The following is a 22,806-nucleotide window of genomic DNA, read 5'->3' as shown; positions in this document are numbered from 1 at the left end:
TTTATCTATTGAAATAACATAAATATCCTCCTAAGTAAGAAGCCTCTTTGTGTCAAATAAACCTAGATATTTTCTGTCTTCTGCAAACTATTCTCCTTGTTGTCTTGAATCGTGACACACCATTCTTATCTGTGTTAAATTACCAGATGGGGAGAATAGTGTGATTTCCTACACATTTCTCAATGGCAATAATTTTAAATTATAATGATTAAACCAGAAGCAATGGAAAAGTAAAGAGTGAGTGTATGCTGTTGAATGCCAAGCAATTGGCTTTCCTTCATTTCTGTCTTTGCATCTCCTGCAACTATTAATACCTCAGCTCTTCCTCTCTCTCTAGAACTTCCTTTTCCTTCTAAAAACAGTGAAAACTGCATTTTAGGATGAACTAATCCCTACTGTTGATAAGACTTTAATAACTTAATTTTCCCCCTTTGGGCTTTAAAATCTTACTGTTGTTTGAGGTAGGCCCAAGTCAGTATAAGTTTGGAAAGTAGTTTGCAAGCTGAGTCACAACCATTGCTGTGCATATTCCAGCTAGAAGGAATGTGACAGGCTTCTTCATTCTATAGGTCTAGGTACTGAAGGCAACATCGTCAGTAACACTGACATTTAGAAAGCAATACCTCCGAGGCACAGGGAAGGGTAACTGCAGATTCTTAGCAGTGTGCAATTCGACTCAGATATAGTACCTAAATCATTTTGAGTTTAGGAAAACCTTTAAAAAAAAAAGAGGGTGTTGTATTCCCCTTATTTAAAACAACAACAAAAACAAAAAACCACTTCACGGCTGGGCATCGGTGTCTCACACCTGTAATCCTAGCTATTCAGGAGGCTGAGATCTGAGCATCAGTGTTCAAAGCCAGCCCAGGCAGAAAAGTCTGTGAGACTCTTATCTCCAACTAACCACCAGAAAACCAGAAGTGGTGCTGTGACTCAAACTGGTAGAGTGCTAGCCTTGAGCAAAAAAGCTCAGGGACAGCACCCAGGCCCTCATTTCTAGCCCCTCTACCAACCAAAAAAACCATTTTACTGTCTCCCAAAAGCCATAGCTCAGATGAAAGATAATGATCCACTTATTTTTTCATTCACATGCAATTGCCTTAACACTGGGAGATTTCAATAGCTCATTTTAGAGTGAAAGAGTAATTTACAAAGCTTGAGAAGTTGAGCATGACATTACTGTCTTTGTCCAGTGCTCAATGTCACAGAGCAGGAAGGGACAGAATCCTCAATAACATCCAAAGAACAAACTGAACTCTCTTTTCAACATCCACAAGGATCATGGGGTATAACATTATTAGGCACCCCACTAAAAGAAGAGCTATGCTTTAATCCTAAGAAAAGCGTGATTTCTATCCCTCATTTCAAGTAGGTTTTAGTCTAAACACATTGCAGAACTATGCATTCGTGGTTACACCTTGAATATACAAATGGTGGTAAGCCAGAAAGAGGTAAGACATGGTTTTCACTGTGAAGTTTTTAAAAGAGCATGTATCATTCATCTTATCCCATGAATCTCAACAGACTCCCATTATCTTCAAATAAGAAGAGATGCTGCCTGAAGCTAATTTAATCATTATAATTTTCTGAGAAATAAAGACTGATGTCTCTTGAAAACTGTTGCAATTATACCCTTGACTGTGAGTTCAAAACTGTTAAAATTACTACTTTCAATAATACATTAACCTCCCCAAGGGTGATTAGTTATTCTCACAATCTTCCTTAAGAAAAGAACGCTATCAGTGCCCAATTTTTTTATTCGAGAAAAATTGAACTTTTAGACACAATTATTTATAAAACTTTGCTCAGGTTCAATTCACTTCAGCTTTCATCTAACCCTTTTCAAATACATCCCAAAAAGCAATGGGTCGATCTCCAGACAAAAGCAACTCCATTGCATCCTCTCCTGTAAAACGAAGCCAGGGGAAGATAAGTAGCTACAACTAGAGAGATGGAACCTCACAAAAGCAGAAAAGCTAAGAGAAATCACCAATGATGGGTATTTGCTCTGCCCTTCGATTTATATAACGTGATCAGTGCTGGTTAGGCATGAATCCTTCCATTTTCATAAAAACACAATGAAATCAGCCAGGCGTTGGTGGCTCACGCCTGTAATCCTAGCTACTCAGGAGGCTGAGATCTGAGGATCGCGGTTCAAAGCCAGCCAGGGCAGGAAAGACCGTGAGACTCCTATCTCCAATAAACCACCAGAAAACCGGAAGTGGCGCTGTAGCTCAAGTGGTAGAGCGCTCGCCTTGAGCTGAAGAGCTGAGGGACAGCGTCCAGGCCCAAAGGTCAAGCCCCACGGCCGACAAAAAAAAACACAATGAAATCATTGTTATCTGTGTCTTATCTGAAAGCTGAAGACTTGGCCCAGGAGTCTGCTACTCTGGCTGCTTGCTCCAAGGACAGCTCATGAATGTCTGTCTGTGTCATCTCCAACTTCCTTTAGCTGCCCCACCTTCATTCTCTCTCTGTCTCTCTGTCTCTCTGTCTCTCTGTCTCTCTCACTCTCTCTCTCTCTCTCTCTCTCTCTCTCTCTCTCTCTCTCTCTCACACACACACACACACACACACACACACACACCTCTTTCTGATCAATACTTGGTGAGGAATTTTCACAGTAACACACGCCATCCTTGAAGGCCACCCTGATGAACAGAATGCACAGAGGAGAGAGAGTCTGGGCTGGGGTGCTTTGCCTCCCCAAGCCAGTTCTCTTTGTTCACTTTGGCTTTGACTGGGAGCCTCTTGGTCCCCCCCCCCAGCCAAGCCTCTTGGGGTGGGAGTGGAGGGAGCAGGCTTTAATCCATCAGTCATGCGGGTGCATACCTAAACCACAGCTGTAGAAGAGTTGAACCCCTCTCCCAGAGCTCTTGGATTCTGCTCAGTGAAACTGGTCAGGCCTCTGAGCCCCTCTCTCAGCTGGTCCAGCAGTTCACTGAATGTTGCCGGCCGGCCGGGAAGTGATTTCACCTGTGTGTTGCACATTTACACTCAGCAGTCGGTTGGCTGCAGCCAAGGTCAGGAGGTTGTGTTTCAGACCTCGTGTCCTGGCACTGGTCAGAGTGCTATGTTCCAAATGATTAAATCCATAAAGGAGCCAAAATTCACGATTCTCCATCTTTCCAGTGTTTTGAGTCTTGATGTTTGTTGAAGCAGAGCACAGGGAGGGACAGAAAGGAGAGAGAAGGAAGGGGAAAGAGCCCTTTGGAGTGAGAGGAGTGTTATTATGAGCTTCTGACCAGCCCCAGGACAGAGACACAGGAGGAAGTGAGAAGTGGGAGGCGTGGCTGTAAGTACAGCACAAGAAGAAGGGAGCGTGGAGAAACAATTTCACCTCTGGGGTTTGCCTTTCCCTTCTCTGCTTCTCCTTCACATCTTGGGGCCTCCCTGGAAGCCTGGCACTCTCTCCAGAACCTCCTAAAGATTCAGTTACCAGCATCCATTAAAAACTTCTCCCCAGCCACTCCCTAAACAAGATGTGTGCGGCAGTGTAAGACCATGAACACTAACATCAGCACCAAGGAACGAGGTGACAGGCTCTAGGCTGCCTGGGTGGAAGGGGCCAGGAGGGCAAACTCAACAATGGAAAAAAATCATAAAAGAAAAACAAAGGCCAGGCATGGTGGCACAGATCAATAACCCCAAACTATGTGGGAGGCCTTAGAAAGGAGGATCACAGTCCGAGTCACCATCGGAGGCAATCTGAGATAAAAATGTGAAACCCTATCTGAAAAACAACTAAAGCAAATTTTTTTAAAAAGGTGGGGGGGGGGGGCGGCTAGGGCATGTCTCAAGTGCTAAGGTACTTGCCTAGAAAACATCAGACCCTGAATTCAAATCTTAGTTATCACACACACACACACACACACACACACACACACACACACACACACACACACATATCAGCCATCATCCAATATTCTCCGATACTCACTCTGTCCTTGTGTATTTCCTGTTCCATTCTCTTCTATTCATTTTGCAAACAGGGGACATAGCAAGAGGTGTTCCATGTGTACAGGCTTTTGTCTGCAGGGCCCAATTTCAGAGCTCTGCATGGACAGGGATTCGAGCTAACAGTGGAGCCACTTGACGGGTTACATGCCGATCCTTTCATGGCGGCAGAGAGCTGACATTCCACGGCTCTATTGAGTGTGTGTGAGGTTTGGACAGCACTGTAAGCAGCACTGCTTACTCGGAAGAGCATCTTTCCTTATCTCAGCTGTCAAGCCCAGGTCCCAGGATGCAGGATTATGTCAAAATACCCACCATGTACAGGGGTTGGGAATGTGGCTTAGTGGTAGAGTGCTTGCCTAGCACGCATGAGGCCCCGGGCTCGATTCCACAATAGCATATGAACAGAAAAAGGCAGAAGTGGCACTGTGGTTCAAGAGGTAGAGCATTATCCTTAAGCAAAAGAAGCTCAGGGACAGTGTCCAGGCCCTGAGTTCAAGCCCCAGGACTGGCAAAAATAAAAATAAAAAATACCCATGTACATTTTCAGTGTTTGAAAACCAACACAGAAGACCCAAAAACACTTTAAGGAGAGCAACCTGTAACCTTTTTTGAGGCACAATGAATGGGATGTCATTTGACATTTCTACATTCTTTTAGGGAAAAAGCTCCCAATGTGGCAAAGATTCTTTGAAATAAAAACTCACTGTGAGTGGGAAAATATAAGATTTAGCATCCTTATCAATGACTATAAAGAAGTTCTAAAAAAGAAAAACATTTGGGGGTATGTCATAGAATATATTATAATGAGTTTTCACATATGCAATACTTTGATTTATCCATTTTCTATGGTGTCCTCAAAATATATTCTAGGAGTCCCTTTATAGAGAATTTCTTAAAAGTTCAAACTTAATTTAACCCAGCAGCTTAACTTTAACTTTCCAGTTTTTGAGTTATTACAGTCAATTATATAATTGCAAATCAAGAGGACAGTTTTATTTGTTCATAGAAGAAACAGACTGTGCCCAACTAATTCAGCTGAACAAAAAAATTACTCTATCAAAGATGGGAAGGAAATGGAATGCAATCTTCCTGAAAAAGAAGAAGGATTGATGAGGTTCTCTGCTTTCAACAGAGAATGAGTCATTTCTGGTAGTTACCAACATCAGTATTGCGCATGGGTACGTATGCATGCAGTCAAATGAGGAACGAAGCCCGTGCTCCTATTTATCACGCTGTACCCCACCCAGCACCCTCTCCAAAAAACTCATAGAGCAGACATACTGCTGTTCCTTTCACAGAGAGTTTGTGAATTATCCATGCCTTAATATTGTCACAGGTAGCCTCCTAAAATCGCTGCTTACCCATCCTCCAGGACTGCTTTACTATCTCGCAGACCCACTGTACGTTCACTGCCATGCAGGGCAGGAGATGAAATTGGGAAGGCCACTTACAGCCTGCTGACATGAGCACTGTGTTCATGCTCACTTCACTTTATACTACTTTCACTCAGAGAAATGATTCTATGACTTTGTCGTGCTTTTTCTTTTGTAAAAGGTAAATCTACTCTTCTAACTGATGTTCCTTCCCCCGTCCAAAAAAGAAAATCAAATTTTGTGTCTCAATAGTTTGTAAAATTATCAGTTGGCTTATGGCTTAAAACCTCGCTGGCCATGGTGGTGCATGACTATAATCCCAGCTACTCCGAAGTAGAAGGATTGCAAGTTCCAAGCTAGCCAAGGCAAAATCAAGAGACCCTATCTCACACACAAAAGAAAAACCAAGCTGCTGAGGATATGGCTCAAGTGATACTCGTGTTGCTTGGCATGCTTAAAACACCGAGTGTAATCCCTAGTACTGTGAAACATAAAATAAAATTTAAAAAATGTTAAGCCATGTCTACAATTATTACCAACAACAAAAAACAAAAGGGACCTTTTGACCTCTTGCCTCATTCCTAGCTCTCCCTGCTTGGAGAAGGGCATGTCCCCCAAAACTATGCAGAGTGCTTTGTAATCCTTCCAAAAAAAGGAGAAATATGCTCCATCTTCACTAGCAAGAAAGTACACATTTTCACCAATAAGCAAAATGGAGCTCAAAAAATATAATGCTGAGCACAAAAATCTCAGCTTGAATGACACACGTGGTTCATGCACTCCAGCGACTTACTCTTCTCTTGGAATGCAGTCAACAAATGTTCTTACTTTTATAGGTTAAAAAAGACTTATATTTGAAAACATTCACTTTTGTTGTTATGAGCTGGGAGAGGCTTTAATGGAGAAGTGACCTTACCCACAGAAAAGAGGAACTACAAAGCCATCTCCTAAACCCAAAGGAAGCTTCCTCGTCAGATCCACATTTAAGCGTCTTGCAATCAATAAATCCATCAGTGAATTCAGCCATGGACAAGCTTTGTGTATTTTGCAGTCAATAATCATCTTGGGGCCTACACGAGGTGGTTACATAAATTACAATTAAAATAGCCAGTTCTTTGCTATACGGAGAGTCTTATAGCCAAAAATTATCATATTGTTCTAGCTGTGTAAATTTTACCAGGTTAAAGTAATGATAGTCATGTGAATGGATATTCTTTGCATCTTGGTCTCCTCTTAGCTGCTATAACAAAGCCACAGCTTGGGTAATTTATAAGCAATACAACTTACTTTGGCTTCTGGCTCCAGCAGCTGGGAAGTATACCAGCATGGTGCTGGCATACCATGCCAAAGAGCAAGCGAGGACACTGGAGATGGAGAAAACCAGGCTGAACTCATCCTTTTATCAGGAACACACTTGTGGGACAACTAACCCATTCCTGAGATGATGGCATTAACTCACTCTTTAGGGCAAAGTGCCCTAGACCCAATCAACCCTTAGGAATATCATCTCCTTCTTTTTGGTGGTACTGGGATTTAAACTCTTGCTTGGCAGGCAGGTGCTCCACCTCTGAGCCATGCCTCCATCCCTTGGTGTCCATTATTTTTACAAGCTGATTTGGACTATCATCCTCCCATTTATGTTTTCCACTGAAGCCGAGCTATCAGGATAAAATGCGACATTTGGCTATTTTTTTCTGGTAAGATGGGAGTCCTCCCTTGGGTCCAGCAGTAACAGCCAGAGATCTGTGAAGTTCCCCAAAGGGGAGAGAACCTTATGTACAAAGGTAGAGGTCCCATGGTCCAGGCACCCCTCCAACCTTGATGTTCCATCATACAGGCCTGTGGACTTCATGTTCTGCGAACTCTGAAGCCATCGGCTTCACATGCAGGCATAGGATAGCCGCATCCCACACTTGTCAAGGACAGTCAGTCCACCGGCTCCTCCTCCCCCCATGCCAGCTGCTTAGCTACAGTAAGCAATATGTACACAGGTTTAAAGGCACATCTATTCGTCTGTAGCTCAAAGTTAATTAACTGACACGTGGAGCCTGGGGATGTTTGTGATCTCTGAAATCCTGTTCAGTACCTAAGGTGTTATACATTTAGAGCTTGCATCCTGGTCCCAAATGAGTCCATATCATATAGAAAGTAGTCCATATCACATAGAAAGTAAGAGTGAGCCCAGGCCCAGAGTTCATGCCCCACCCCACAACTGACAAAAAAAAAAAAAAAAGCCAGTAGAGCTGTGGCTCAAGTGGAAGAGTTCCAATCTTTTTTTAAAAAGCTAAAAGGGCACTGCCTAGGCCCTGAGTTCAAGCTGCAGGACAGCACCATTAATAATAATAATAATAATAATAATGGGGAAGAGTCCAGAGCCTTCTTCAAACTGCCTGGGGTGAAAAAAAGTTAAGATCCTGGCAAACACATCAATTTAGGTAGCATTTTTAGAGAGTGTTTGCAGGCTCTTGGTGGAATCTGTATATTGATTATGGATTGATATTTCCTTCCACTTAGAGAGCAGCAAGATTCTCTTAAATAAAATCAGTATGGAAACTGCAGGAATGTTCTGGTCCCTTCCATGACCAAAGATCATAACCAGCACACACACAAGAAAACTTCTATTTCTTAATTTGCATTTGCAATTTTTGAAAAGGCATTGAACATCCCTGTGAAACTCCAATCAACATTTCTATTACTGAGAGAGAGAAAGCACATTTAATTAACATTTAAAATCTCTATTATGAAGCAGTACGTGTGACTCCATCATTTTAAGACTCTGTCTTACAAATCATTCAAGCCCCTTCCTTTCGATTTTTTTTTAAACCTCTTCGGTGTTGTCAAGCTTCTTTTGCATTTGTATCAGACATTCTGACACTTTCAGTACTGGTGGAAAAGAGCAAAAACAAGGAAGAAAGACAAAAGCCTGTTTCCATGATGACTTGCCACATATTTCTATAGTATTTTAGTAACCGTACTAACAGCTTCACTTGGGACCTGTGCTGTGGCACGGCTGCTGGTGTGAAGGTGTTAGGGACAGGGGCAGTTGAAAGACTGTGCACATGGTAAAACCACCTCAAGAAGACCATGGGCAAGACACGTCTTCTCAATGAATACCTGAGGTAAAACTAGAGGAAGGAGAAGGCCTGGCTGGGAGATTTTTCTCTCCCCACCTCCATCCCACACTGTGGTAGCAACAGAAATGGGCAAATCCACAGGAATAGCCTCACACAGGCCCTTGATCCTCTTCACGTGACAGGTGAGAAGTTGATGTGTGGAAAGAGCACACATTTCCCTCAAACAGAATCCCAGGTAGTTGTACCCTCTCTGTTGTTTCCTCTCGGTTCTTCAAGTCACTGTGAAAGCCTCATCACCAGGCCGCCTCTCCCGTTCCAAGGAAAGTTACGATTAGAAGTTAGAGTTCATAGTTAAATAAAAACACATCCAATTATCTAAAAGCTTCTGAGTATGCACTGCTTTGCATAACTAATGAGTTTTCCAGATGGCTGAATACCTTCCCCTGTAAGAAATGCCGTTTTCACATGGGTTATTTTGAACCACTCAATGTGTGATAATGTACTCTCAGATCTCCTAGCAAGCTGGAAAAGTAGCTTGAAATTCATTTCATCTTCCAATGCTGACTGTGCTTCAACAGTATGACCGACACTTCCTTGCTTGGGCATTTTATAAATCGATCGCTAGGATCAGTGGGGGTGACCTTTGATTGTAATCCGAATACTCTGGGTATTTTGACATTTACTTTTTCTATTTTCTGTCTAATCGTTTCCTGACAGGCATCACTTTTCACACTTCCAGTAATCCCAGTGAAGAGCTGCTTTTACCCTCCCAGAGATTTGTAAATCAGATAAGCATTAAGAGTGAGAACTATACCACATCTTGAATGGAATTTAAGATGTGGGATATGAGATCTCTAATTTTCTTATTTCTGATATCTTGTGTGTTCACAGGGTTTTGCTGAGTTTCCGATTCCCTGCTATGTCGTATGTGTGTGCATTTATAAATATAGATGATTTCCCAAACTAAACTTGCTTTTCTGTGGCAGTCATCTGACAAAGGCCTCCTTGCTCCCACAGCCAGACATCCATCGGCTCAAAAAAGTGCTTCCTCGTTATTATATTATTATTATTATTATTATTATTATTATTATTATTGCCTATTCTTGAGTTGCCAGCACCTTCTGTTATTGACTTAAAGCTTCCTGAAACCAGTAACTGCAACATTTCTAGACTTCACAACCACCATATCCTGCTGTCCAGGCCCTGTGAGTCAGACCCTCATTTTGAGAGAGGCAGAAAACCCACCTTTCCCCACATCCTCTCTTATTGCACTCTGTTTGTGTGGTTAGTTGTAGCTCCATGCTATGGCAGATTCACGGTAGACTTACTGAAAGCCTCCTTCCTGCCTTGACTGGCTTCAGGGACTTTGGGGAAATAAAGGTTCTCCCCGATCTTAGCCTTTTTGTCTTTAACGTGAATATATTAAAATAGCAGGCAGAGTGTGTGTAAGGATGATGTGACATCATTTTCATGAATCTACCCAGCTGCAATGTAGTCCCAAGTGGAATCTGTTCACTTAGGTGGTTATTTATTTCCTTTTCCATCTTCTTTTCTTGCATAGGACAATACCTAGATCACCTGCAAAATACATAGCTATCCTTTTTCCTGAATTATTGTTCATCAACAGCCCAATAGCTTTAGGAAATCTTCCTAATTACTCATCCAAATATGGATGCAGGTGTTTGGCAACTCTTTTTACATTGCTGTGTGATTACATATATATATTTCTGGGAGCCCTTTACACCATGAATTTCTACTTTCTTTTTTTCCCTGCTAAGTCACTCCAAAATGACAAGAATGTCACTTTGTTTCTGCTTTCTCCCCTCATTTGCTTACAAAAAAAAAAACACACACACACACACAACAAAAGCATGATTCTCGTGCATTCTTCTGTTAAAAGAACTATCCTATTCTAAAATGAGACCCTCAACCGGGTGCTGGTGGTTCACACCTGTAACCCTAGCTACTCAGGAGGGTGAGATCTGAGGACCACCAGCCAGGGCAGAAAGTCCATGAGACTCTTATCTCCATTGAACCACCAGAAAACCAGAAATGGTGCTGTGGCTCAAGTGGTAGAGTGCTTGCCTTGAGCTGAAGAGCTGAGGGACAGTGCCCAGGCCCAGAGTTCAAGCCCCACGACCGACCAATCAATCCATAAAATGAGACCCTCAACTAACAAATAATAGATGAACAGTCAGCATCAAAGCATGGTTCTCCTTAAGGAATATTGTAATTCCGGTCATTTTTTTTCTGTCTTTGCTCAGATTGAGGCTCCTTCCTGGAAGCACCCTAGCTAGGATTTTTGTGTGATGTAATCTGATACACACTGAAACAGCATGAGTCATTGAGAGAAATCGATACCTTGTGCATCTTTTTTGTTCCCAAAATTTGGCCCACTCCCAAAGACAAATAACACATGAATAGGATATATGAATAATACGCAACAAAAGAATGAATTACCATTCAGATATTCTGAATGTAGGATTACCATTATAAGGAGATTCTTAATATAGAATAGGAACTATAAGCACTAGAAGCCAGCAATCCTCAGACACAAGAGACAGTAAAACAACAATGAGGCCCCACTCTATGTCTGACATAATGGCGAAAGTTGGAAAGGTGTTGGGAAGACATGGAACAGCCAGAACTCCCCCTATTTTTGATGAGCATGTTTAGCTATAACCATTTTTAATGGGTGATGATTTCTTATAAACAGTGCTTATCCTATGACCTCGGTTCCCTTTAGTTTTGGCTCTACGGCAAGTACATGTGTGAATATTCATAGCCTCACACAATCCAATGCCCATTAATGAAAACAAACAGAAATACAATCCTATGAAAGGGCATACAGCAGTAAGCAGGCAGGACCTAAGCGACAACTTAACCTTATTCACATTATGCTGACCAAAAGAAATCACACGTAGGAGCACAGGTAGTGTGGTGCTGGCATGAAATTCTGCAACAGACAAGATGAACCTATGGAGAAGAAACCAGAAGTAGAGGAGTAACTGCAAGGGGCACACAGAGGGCCCCAGGTGTCCTGGTGGCCAGTGGTGGTATACGTGCCTCCAATCCGCTCTCGCCACAACACCACAGCCCTCATGACAGGTGCATTTCACCAGGCCTGTCATCCTAGCTGCTCAGGAGGCTGACACCTGGAACATCCCATTTGGAAGCCAGCCCAGGCAGAAATGTCCACAGGACTCTCTCCAAAATAACCACCAAAAAGCTGAGCCAGAGGCACAGCTCAAGTGTGAGAGGGCCAGCTGCGAACAAAGCCAAGCAAGAGCACAAGGCTCTGAGTTAAAAAAAAAAATCAGACCTCAGTAAAGTGAGTTCAATGCAGAAACATAATTACAGCCTATTCTTTTTTTTTATTTTATTTTATTTGTGAACATACTGTACAGAGGAGTTACAATTACATGGGCAGGATAATGCGTACATTTCTTACCAAGCATTGCAGCCTCCTCCTTTTGTTTACCCTTCACGTCCCTTCCCAGCCTCCCCCCTCCCCCCCAATACCAATCCTTCTCCTTCCCCCCTCCCCCCCCCCCCCGCACCGATGTTGTAAAGCTCGTTTTGGACATGACAACTTGTACTTCTCATTGTTGCAACAGGTCCACCTGTATCCTTAAACAACTGGTTTTTCCCCATCTCCTCCTCAAGTTATACTGACAATTACAGCCTATTCTGATAACATCAAAATCAAACTTGAAAACAACAGCGCAGAAGGGAGTAGGCATTCTCCTCTTCCCCTCTAGCCCACTATACCACAGATTCTGGGAGGCCCAAAAGCGTTTTTCTTTCCAGCTACAGTCTCTATGATTGTAGGTCCAATCCAATGATTGTATTGTTTCCCGTAGACCCTATATGCGGTGCCTCCACCAACCCTACACCCAAAGCAACCCAACCCATAATCAAAGTTGAGGATCCACTCCACACTCCAACACAGCACGTCAGCAGATGTGTGTTGTCTGTCTCAAACTGGTCGCCTCTCATTCTCCAGGGAAAATCTGAGCAGATGTGATTTGGGCCTTATGAGCTAACTTTAGGATTGAATTCATGGTAAACTTTGGATGCCACCGTCATTGCGCCTAGATGAGCCGACCACTCATCTACCTGAAATGTAAATGTGTGCCTCCAGCCCAATCACACTCTTCTTAGTGCTCTGATGATAATTAAAGACACCCACTAAGAAAGCATGCTAACTCTCTCCCTAATCCTTTCCCTTTCTTCTCCCTACCAACAAACATGAGCTATTTATAACCATTTACTCTTTTCATTTGAATCTACTTCTCCAGACTCCTAAGCCTGCCATAGATGGTAAATTTCAGACCTGTAATTTGTGGCTTCCTGCTTGCATGAACCCTCCAGGGTAGTTCTCACGTGATTATTCTAGTTAAATATTTACACACATAGCCGGGGTACACAGGCAGTTCGGGTCTGACGTGATTTCACAAGCATCTGTTTCTCATCATCACAGGACTGAAAAATGTGCCGACTAAACATTTTTTTAAATGTATTTATCCAAAACATCATTTCCATTCTCAGCCTGAGATGTTTGCTATGTAAAGAAAACAGAAAACCACCCCACCTCTACCCCCTCCCCACACCCTTTTCCCTTCCTGTGGCTTCAGGGTCTATCTTGCCAGCCATGGTGACTTTCCAAGCATAAGTGAAGCATGTGTCATGTGTTATTTTCACCCAAGTATGAAAAGCAAAACATTCAATGATGAGATGAAGCGGGGGTGGGGAGACATCCCATCTAAATTGTAAAATGCCTCTAAGAGCAAGAATGCCTCCAGGGTATGAATCTTCAAGTGCTGCAGAATTGCGCTTGAATGCTGACCTGCCACATCCATGGCCCTAAAGTCTGTGTCGGGCTCCTAAGTACACAGTTCAAACATGGGAGCTTTCCAAATATTAAGGAGAAAAAGAGACACAGAGAGAGTGAGACAGAGAAAGAAAGTCCTTGACTTTGAACAGGTCCAGTAAAGCATTATGGTGTCTCCAGAATTTCAAATTACAGCATAAATATCTATTTGAATTCTCCCCTAATAAAAGATGACAATTATCTTGTAAAAACACTTTTTACCAGAAACGAAAAGCCTAATTTAACCATGTGGCTATGCTCCTGAGAACACACATGCAGAATACATTGGCCTTGTCTGACCTTCAACTCTCTTGTTTTGGGTTTCAATCTACAAATCTGCTCTCTCATGTTTATTCAAATGGGGTAATCTAATCATTAATTTTTTAAGGCAGAAACAATAAACATAAAAATCAACAAAACTCCTGAGTGAATTACAATTCTGACAAGCTGATTATAGTTCATATGCATCAATGAAGCAAAAATAAAGTCAAAGGAATGGCTTTTCAGCTGTTTAAAGATGTGTTTTCCCAATGTGTATCTAACTTGAAGTCTTGCTGTTTTCTTTCCTCTTCCTGTTTATCTTTAACCACTCACAGCTCATTAGATTCTAGAAACTGCTTAGATAACATAAAAGAGATGAGATTCAAATGACTGTAATTGCCTCAACAGCCCTAAGGAAAGCTTTCCTTTCAAGAAGTCTAGGGAAAATATCAGCTCTAATAAAGATTTGGGTGTATCTGATCATTTAAATAATCTTTCATATTCTTAATTCTTGTCATCCTGCTGCAAGAAATGCCACACTGATGACATAGAGGGAGAACTTCTATACCTCATTGCTAGGAAGGCAAATTAGTATGACCATTACGGAAGTCAGTATGGAGGTTCCTCAAAAAACTGGGAATAGAATGACCACAAGATCCTACTATACTACCGCTGGGCATCAATCTGAAGGAGTCAGTCAGCACACAATGGAGAAACCTGCTTACCCATAATTGTTGCAATACAATCTACAATAGTCCACATATGGAATCAAACTAGGTAGCCATACACCAAGGAATAGATCATTTTTAAGATGTGATATAGATAAATAGATAGGTAGGTAGGTAGATAGACAGATACACACACAATGGAGTATTATGCAGCCAAAAAGAAGATTAAAATTATGTCATTTGTAGGAAAAAATGAATGGAACTGGAAACCATCCCATTAAGGGGAAAAAGTTAGACAGAGAAAGGCAAATAGCACAGGTGCAGAGTGGCAAGTACAATATGTATTCCCTTATAAGTGAAATCTAGACTCACAAATTCAAACAAACCAGAAACAAGGACTTAAAGAATCAAGACCCACAATTACAAACAAGCACGGGACAGCAAGCAGTGGTACAACAACTTGGAAGGAGCAGTAAGTAGGAGCCAGGGACAGGAATAAGAGAGGGTGATGGTGGAGTGAATGGGATTATATGTGATGTGTATGTGTGGAAGTGTCATAATAAAACCTACTATTTCTACAACAAATTGGCTTTTCAAATATTACCTATCATGAAAAGTTCAGAACATTGAAACAATGGAAAGAAGAAAAGGATGCTACATTTTTAAACAATGTCTTTGTGGACACCCTAGATGATGGAATAATATGAAAAGGACTTTGACTCACTGAATGCTCAGAAAACCACTGCGCATGAATACATGTTGCCTTCACTTCCTGCTCTGATGCCTCAAGTATCTACGCTAGCTTTAGGAGAAGGGAAGTAAGTCCAGTGCGTGCTGGATAAAGCCAGCAGGTGAGGTCAAGTACACTGTGCCATATACTATTGCATTGCAGACAAACATTTCTGGAAACAATTCAGGATGGTTTACATATCCAAATTTCATCTTCAATCACTGAAGAAGTAACACACAATGAACGGTAAAAGAACCCAAGGAACTATTAAATCTTTTTAAAAATAGGGGAGGATATTATTTCCTTTTTTAAAATTAAAGACAAGAACTTGATACCAAAACTTGACATGGATAGTGTGAGAAAATTACAGACCAGTATCTCTCACGAGCTTAAATCAAAACATGCGTTCAAATTCTCTAGTAGTAAGTTCCATTCCAAGCTTAAGGTATGAAAAAAAAAATCAATCACTAGAAATCCCTATACTAATAGAAAAACTGGAAGTAATCATATGTTCAACTCAATATATGTGAAAAACACATTTTCCAAAATTCACAGCACGTTCATGATTAAAACCAAATATCCAGACACTAGTGGTTTATGCTAGCAATCCCAGATACCCACGAGGCTGAAATCTGAGGATGCAGGTTCAAAGCCAGCCCAGGCAGAAAAGGTTGTAAGACTCTTACCTCCAATTAACCAACAAAAAACTGGAAGTAGTAGTGTGGCCCAAATGGTAGGCACCTTGAGCGCAAAAAACCAAGGACCACACAAGGCCCTCAGTTTGAGCCCCAGTACCAGCACCAAAATAATAATAATAGTAACAATAAATTCAACATTTCTAGGCTTGCAAGTAATAGAAAAATACAATGGTATTTCTTTGCAGTATCCAAAGATTTGGGATAGCTTTAAGTGAATCTATATGCTGAAAATTACTAATGAGAGGAGAAATAATGCTGAGCATCCATGGTTCTATTCTCTAATCTTATCTATGCAGAAGGCTGAGATCCAGGGGATCACAGTTCGAGATCATCCCAGACAAAAACTGTTATTAGATTCCATCTTCAAAATAAGCAACCAAAAGCAGGCTGGAGAAATGGCTCCAGCTGAACAAGCAAGCAGAGTGAATATAAGGCCCTGTGTTCAAACCCCACCATCAATATTCATACATACATACATACTAATTTAAAAAGACTATGTCAAAGGCACATAGAAAGACCACGAAAGGACCGAATGTGAAAGTTGAAACAATTTGAACAACAAAATAAATAACAGAGTATTATAGCCCAAGGTACCAGATAAATATCCATGAATCCATACTGGGGCAAATAAAAGATCAAATAGTCAATGGGGAAAAAGAGATAAATTCTTCCAGAAGAATGCCAGACCATCTGTATACATGTTTCCTCTCCAGGGTCTGAACCATAACTTGCTATCCCAAAATAAAGTTTAGAAAAGATGTCATGGAAAATCCACTGGAAAACTCAAACTTAGGTATGAATCACAATTAGTTGACAAACAAATGATTTTCCTGAAATATGAGCTCCTTAAAGACATTCTGGGCTCTGTCTCATAGCTTAGAGCCTAGAACTACCCAAATTATCTTTGGTGCAAGGGTCAGGTTTTCTATAAAGCCTAGATAGAATTGACATGAATGCATTCTCCTGATAACTAGTTTCAAAGTGTGTCCCTCACATTCACTACTTCCCTCATTTGGGGTCCTTTAAAATCTTCTGAACTTCCCTTGGTCCCCAGACCACATTTTGAGTCCTTATGATAGAATTTACAATGTCAGATGCACTGGGATTCAGCCATTCGTTCAACTGCCTGCTGAATCTACATCAAACAGGAGAACAGGGCCCCAAGAGGGAAAATAACTTACATGGTCCATGGTCTCTGAAGCTTTATAATAAAGTGAGAAAAGGCTTTGTTTTAAGTAAGCTTGCAGCTAAATTATCCAGAAAATACTAAAACCACAGAGATTAAGTGACTACCCTGGATCATGTGTCAAGGTAAAGTCCTCCTCGTGAAGTCTCCAAGCTCAAATAGCTGAGACCTAAGGACGAGACCGACGGCCAGGCCAGGCCAGGTTAGGCCAGGCATCACAGGCCCAGGGGACAGGTTGTACAGAAGCCCAAATATGGCCTTGTGGGGCCTTTCAAAATTCAACACCAGGAGTAGGATTTACTCTCCTTCCCAAAACAATAGCAGAAGTCAAAATACATGAAACACGGGCTCCCATGATGCTGGACTAGGTCAGGAAAGAAAAAGCAAGAAAAGAGGAGAGCCACTGGACTGGGCACAGGTGGCTCACGCCTGTAATCCTAGCTGCTTAGGAGGCTGAGATCTGAGGATCACCGTTCAAAGCCAGCCTGGGCAGGAAAAGTCTGTGAGACTCTTATCTCCAATAAACCACTCAGAAAACTGGAAGTGGTGCTATGGCTCAAGTGGTAGAGTGCTCACCTTGAGCTGAAGATCTCAGGGACAGAGCCTAGGCCCAGAGTTCAAGCCCCACAACTGACAAAAAAAAAGAGGAGAGCCATAAGATTGACCTCTTGGTGCATGGAGGAGTTTCCAGGTGTCCTCAGAGAAGGGAGGGGGCCTCGTGGAGAAGACATTAGAAGTGTTACAGAAGCAGAGTTCACAAGCAGAGTAACAGACGACATAGCTACCCAGACAGGCTACCTGTGGAAGGTGTTCCTCACTATCACAAGGAGCAATAAACCAACAAAAGAGATGCAATTAGACTATTCTTAAAATACCCCATTAACTACAAATAAAGCAGTCAATAGGATGTAAATGGGAGGAAAAGAGAAGACCAATAGAAAGCCAGTTGCCACAATTTCACAGGTTAAAAACCAACCACATTATCACCTCTACCACCGAGGTCCATTCATCACAATCCATCATTCTACTTGTACATGCTGTTATCCACATTCCATAATCAATGTTACAGTTCACTTTGGGGTTCCAAAGTCAGAAATTGGGGAAGAGCAGCATTTTACCTCCTTTTTTATCATTACTTTATTATCTTGCAAATATGTGCATCCATGTTCTTAAAACATATCCATAAAAAGCAATAGGGAGGGCTGGGAAGTTGGCTCAGTGGTAGAGCGCTTGCCTTGCATGCCTGAGGCCCTGGGTTCAATTCCTCAGCACCACATAAGCAAAAAGAAAAAAGCCGGAAGTGGAGCTGTGGCTCAAGTGGTAGAGCACTGGCCTTGAGCTGAAGGGCTGAGGGACAGTGCTCAGGCCCAGAGTTCAGGCCCCACAACCGGACCAAAAAAAATTAAAAAAAAAAAAAAAAAAAAAAAGCAATAGGGAAAGCCAGGCACTTGCTGGTGGCTCATGCCGGTAATTCTAGCTACTCAGGAGGTTGACATCTTAGGAGCACAGTTTGAAGCCAGCTAGGGCAGGAAAGTCCATGTAACTCTTATCTGCAATTAAATACCAGAAAACCAGAGGAGTAGAGCTGTGGCTCAAAATGGTAGAGCACTAGCCTTGTGCAGAAAGGCTCAGGGACAGCACCCAGGCCCTGAGTTCAAGCCCCACAACTGACCAAAAGGAAAAAGATAAATCAATAGGGAGCCAGGTGTAGTGGCACATATTTGTAAGCCCAGCACTCGGGAGGCAGAGGCAAGAGGACCACAAATCTGAGGTTATGAACAAAACACTGTTTCAACCAAAGAGGGGTATGCAGGAGAACAAGAGAAGGGGTGACACTGAAGCATTGTACCAAGCATTGTGAGTAAGAAGCACTGTACTTATAAACCCTACTCATAGAATGTCACCTCTTTGTATAATTACATAATCATAATTATTATTATAATTATAATGAGAAAAGGAGACACACAGAAATAGGAAACCTCTCATTTAAAAGCATATTAATAAATATACTACATGAACTGTACTCCAATTCCAACTTACTAAAAAACAAAGCAGCACAAATGCTGGAACCACTTAGGGATTCTGAGCAGGGACTATTTTTGACATTACTGGGGCACTTTTCGGATGTGAGAACTGTACTGTGGTATGCTGGCAGAGTTTCTCATTTCTGCATTCACAGGCCCTTGGTTCCTCCAATAGTTCTGATGCCTACCACACTTCCAGCTCCCACTACCAACGCCCTTCATCTCCTCCGGCCCAGTGTGTGCCCATCGATAGAAGATGGAGGATCCACACAGCTGTGCATGCCATCTCTCCTCCCTCCCCTGCAGGAGGCGGGGAGTAGATACACAGCCTGATTCCCTTGCTCTTGGAGATCAGAGGAGGACCCCTGGGCACGTGTCCTCTACTGCACCAGAGGGTCTCTGACAGGAGTAAGCCAAAGTTAGGGGAAATACAATTACTATGTCCTTTGCCCTATTTTCCCACTCACTAATGGGCATGTCCAAATGAATGGTTTGCATTATTGCTTGCTAAAACATACACTGGAATACTAAAAATCAAAGCGTCACAAGGACTGTGATTTCTTCAAATTAAAGTTGACCAGATGGTGGTAAAGAGCAACAAGAGTATGTTGAGTCTGGAGCCAGTGGCTCACACCTGTAACCCTTGCTATTTATGAAGCTGAGATGTGAAGACAGTCGTTCAATTGGAGCCCAGGCAGAAAAGTCCATGACATTCTTCTTTCCAATTAGCCACCAAAAAAACAGAAGTGGAGCTGTGACTCATGTGGCAGAGTATCAGCCTTGAGTGAAAATGCTAAGAAACAGCACCCGAGCCTTGTGTTCAAGCACAAAAGTAAGATGAAATAAAATAAAATAAAAAACATGTGGAAAGATCTGAAACTAAGTGATAGATAACATTAGGACTCGATTTGTATTTTTCTACTTTTATCATTGTAATTTTTCATAATAATGAAAACGTTAAAGAATGCTTAAATACATCAAAATTTAGAATACAAAATAGTTGGCATTTCAAATCCAAAGAAGCACGGAACATGTTCAATTGAATAGTGTTTTGGAAAATATCTAATAAAGTCACCTTTCACTGAAATAAATTGCAGAGAACTCAAATGTTTGAAAAACTAAAACAAAATCATAAAATTATTAAAAGTACATGTAGGAAAATTTATTTCATTTTGTAGTTGAGAAGGCTTTTCTGAACAATACAAGACCTAAAATTCCCAAAAGATTAGTAACATAATCTGCATGAAAAGTTTTGTTTTGTTTTTCTGCACAGAACATATAATACCATACAAAGTCAAAAGACAAATGATCAACTAGGAAAAGTATTTCAACCCATTTGACAATGAGCTCATTTCCTTAATATATAAAGACCTCTTAGAAATCAGCTAGAAAAGACCATTAAACCAATAGAAAAGCTGACAAAGAACTTAAGAGGCAGTTCATAGAAAAGAAACACAAATGGCTCATAAACATATGAAAAGATGACCAATCTCAAGCACAAAGAATGAACAGGAAAAATATCAACGAGATACAATTTTTCATTTATTGAATGCAATGTTCAAAATACACTTGTAAGACAGTTATTAAATGCAAAAGTCAGATACAAAATAGTAGAGTTCCTTCACTAGCCATATATATGTATATATATGTATACATACATATATATGTATGTGTGTGTGTATATATATATATATATATATATATATATATATTTGTAACATGGTCATCCCTTGTTACCCATGGAGGTTTGGCTCCAGGGACTCCATCAGATGCTAAATGTCATATAGTCACATCCTTATATAAAGGCAAAGTATGAAACTGGTTCCCTTGGCTCATGCCTATAATCTTAGCTACTCAGGAGGCTGAGATCTAAGGATCAAAGTTCAAAGCTGGCCCAGACAGGAAAATCATCAGAGTCTTATCTCCAAAAATCATCAAAAAAGCCAGAAATGGAGCTATGGTTCAAGTGGTAAAGTGCTAGCCTTGAGAAAGAAAAAAAAAAAAAACTCAGGGATAGCATCCAGGCCCAGAGTTCAAGCCACATGACTGATACAACCAACCAATCAATCAATCAATCAATATAAAGTATGTCAGATAAACTTCCACACCATCCATACAGGCCTTACATTATAAGTTCTGCTACATAAGCCATTGTTACACTACTTTGCTTAGTCAATGATCCTCAAAAACAGTCTATACATACTCAGTAGACACATTTAAAAACTATTTTCTCTCCTGGGATGGTTGAATCCCTGGATGTAGAACCCGTGCATATGGAGAGCCAACTGTATACACATACATATGAGTCATATCTACACGCACACTTAGATGTGTACATGCATTTCCACACACACCCAACAGGCTGGTAGCTTAAATATTCATAGACCCTTGTAGAAGAAAACTGTGCAAAGCAGTTGCAGCTGTTGCTGCTTGGAGACCTGTGTATGGGAGCCCAGAAGTCTCACGTGCAAATATACCTTTGTAGTGCATTCTTTTATAATGTTTAGCCTTTTAAATGTATGTATTACTTTTCCAATTAAAAAATGTTACTAAAATAAACTAGATTTCTTTAGTCAACAAATATTATTTACTGAGCATCTATTTTATGCCAATAACAAAATTAAATGCTGGCAATACAGACAAAGGCTGACCAATGTAAGCCTTTTCCTTCATCACTGTAGTGTTTTTCTGGGATTCGAATAACAGCATTTTTACTAAATTCTGTCCTGTCAGGTTAATGTACTGCCACTTAGATATTTTCTTTAGATGAACCTTTTTTAACATAAGTGAATATCTATCTATACATACACATACATATTTTCTTATGTTAAGTGAGTATATATTGATATAACTAGTTCTATCACTTTATTTTTAGGTCACTATTCACATGAGCGACTTCATGACTTCCTAGATTAGTCACGTGAGAGAGAAAGGAGATGGCTTTGTCACAGATCCTTTGCTCAACTGACTAGCAAAGCGTTCCACACACCTCCGGACTAAGGAAGAAGCAAATACAACCGGAAAGGGCCGAGGAAATTATCCTCTTATTTCTCAAGTCAACACAATTCCAGTTTTGAATTTTTGTTTTCCTTCCACAAACTCATTCCTGACCTGACTCAGGACTCTAAGCTGTCAAAACTCCTTTATCCACTCACAGGGAACCTAAATGTTTTTAAAAACACAGAACCACATACCTTGGTCCCAAGAAGCACACTCTCAGACCCCTGGCAAGAAGAGGTGGAAAGATTAAGTCCCTCCTTAGTCCCTGTGGTGTTACAATTGAAGTTCTTGGTATTTCCCACCAGATTACTTCCTCCTGGGAATAATCCTGATAGACCACAGCTGTAGCCAACAACAACACATGCAGAATCCAGTTAAAATAAAAGCAAACCAATCAGACAAAAGGGATCCAATTCCTGCCACTCCCCTCTCCAAAATATGGTGAGCAAAACAACCTTTCTTTCAACAGAACACCAGCAGGACTTATAAAGTGACAGCCTGTGTTTCAACTGACACACTACCTAAGGAAGTTTTGTTGCAATGTTACATTAAAACCAATCCTAGGACTTTGTCTTCCAGTAACCTCTTGTATGTGTGTTCATCCACAGAACTGAGCCTTCAGAAACTTCTATTTCCTCTTGACTTCATCACAACCCCCTTACTTCTCATCCTTGGCGAGGAAAAAGCAAAAAACAAAAACAAAAAAGTCCTGGTGGTTGGCAAAGCACTTTCTATAGCCTACTGGCTGAAGGCCAACCTTCACAAAGAAACCTTTGTTTCCAGATTTAAAGCTGTAGTTGCTAACCAAGACAACTCTGCTACAATTTTCATTAAATCATATCAGGACAGGTGCAGATGAATGATCAGGAAAGGTAGTATTTTGTCCTTCCCTCCCTGTACAGCATCCAATCTGGCCAACTACTTTAAAATTTTCTTTTCTGATGATATTGGGTTTGAAC

General features: G+C 41.2%; 1 protein-coding gene across 1 annotated transcript in view; it reads right to left on the bottom strand.

Annotated features, from left to right (window-relative positions):
- The window catches only part of Ipcef1 (interaction protein for cytohesin exchange factors 1), a 112,758-nt gene extending 90,678 nt beyond the window's left edge, over positions 1-22,080 (bottom strand). The window contains exon 1 of the mRNA XM_070010405.1: positions 22,042-22,080. The gene's annotated coding sequence lies outside the window, so the exon portion shown is untranslated. The remainder of the gene's footprint in view (positions 1-22,041) is intronic.
- Positions 22,081-22,806: the final 726 nt, after the last annotated feature.

This window comes from Dipodomys merriami, unplaced genomic scaffold (assembly GCF_024711535.1).
Source record: "Dipodomys merriami isolate MVZ:Mamm:240054 unplaced genomic scaffold, mDipMer1.0.p SCAF_8, whole genome shotgun sequence".
Taxonomy (NCBI): domain Eukaryota; kingdom Metazoa; phylum Chordata; class Mammalia; order Rodentia; family Heteromyidae; genus Dipodomys; species Dipodomys merriami.
This window is presented reverse-complemented; position numbering and strand designations above follow the sequence as displayed.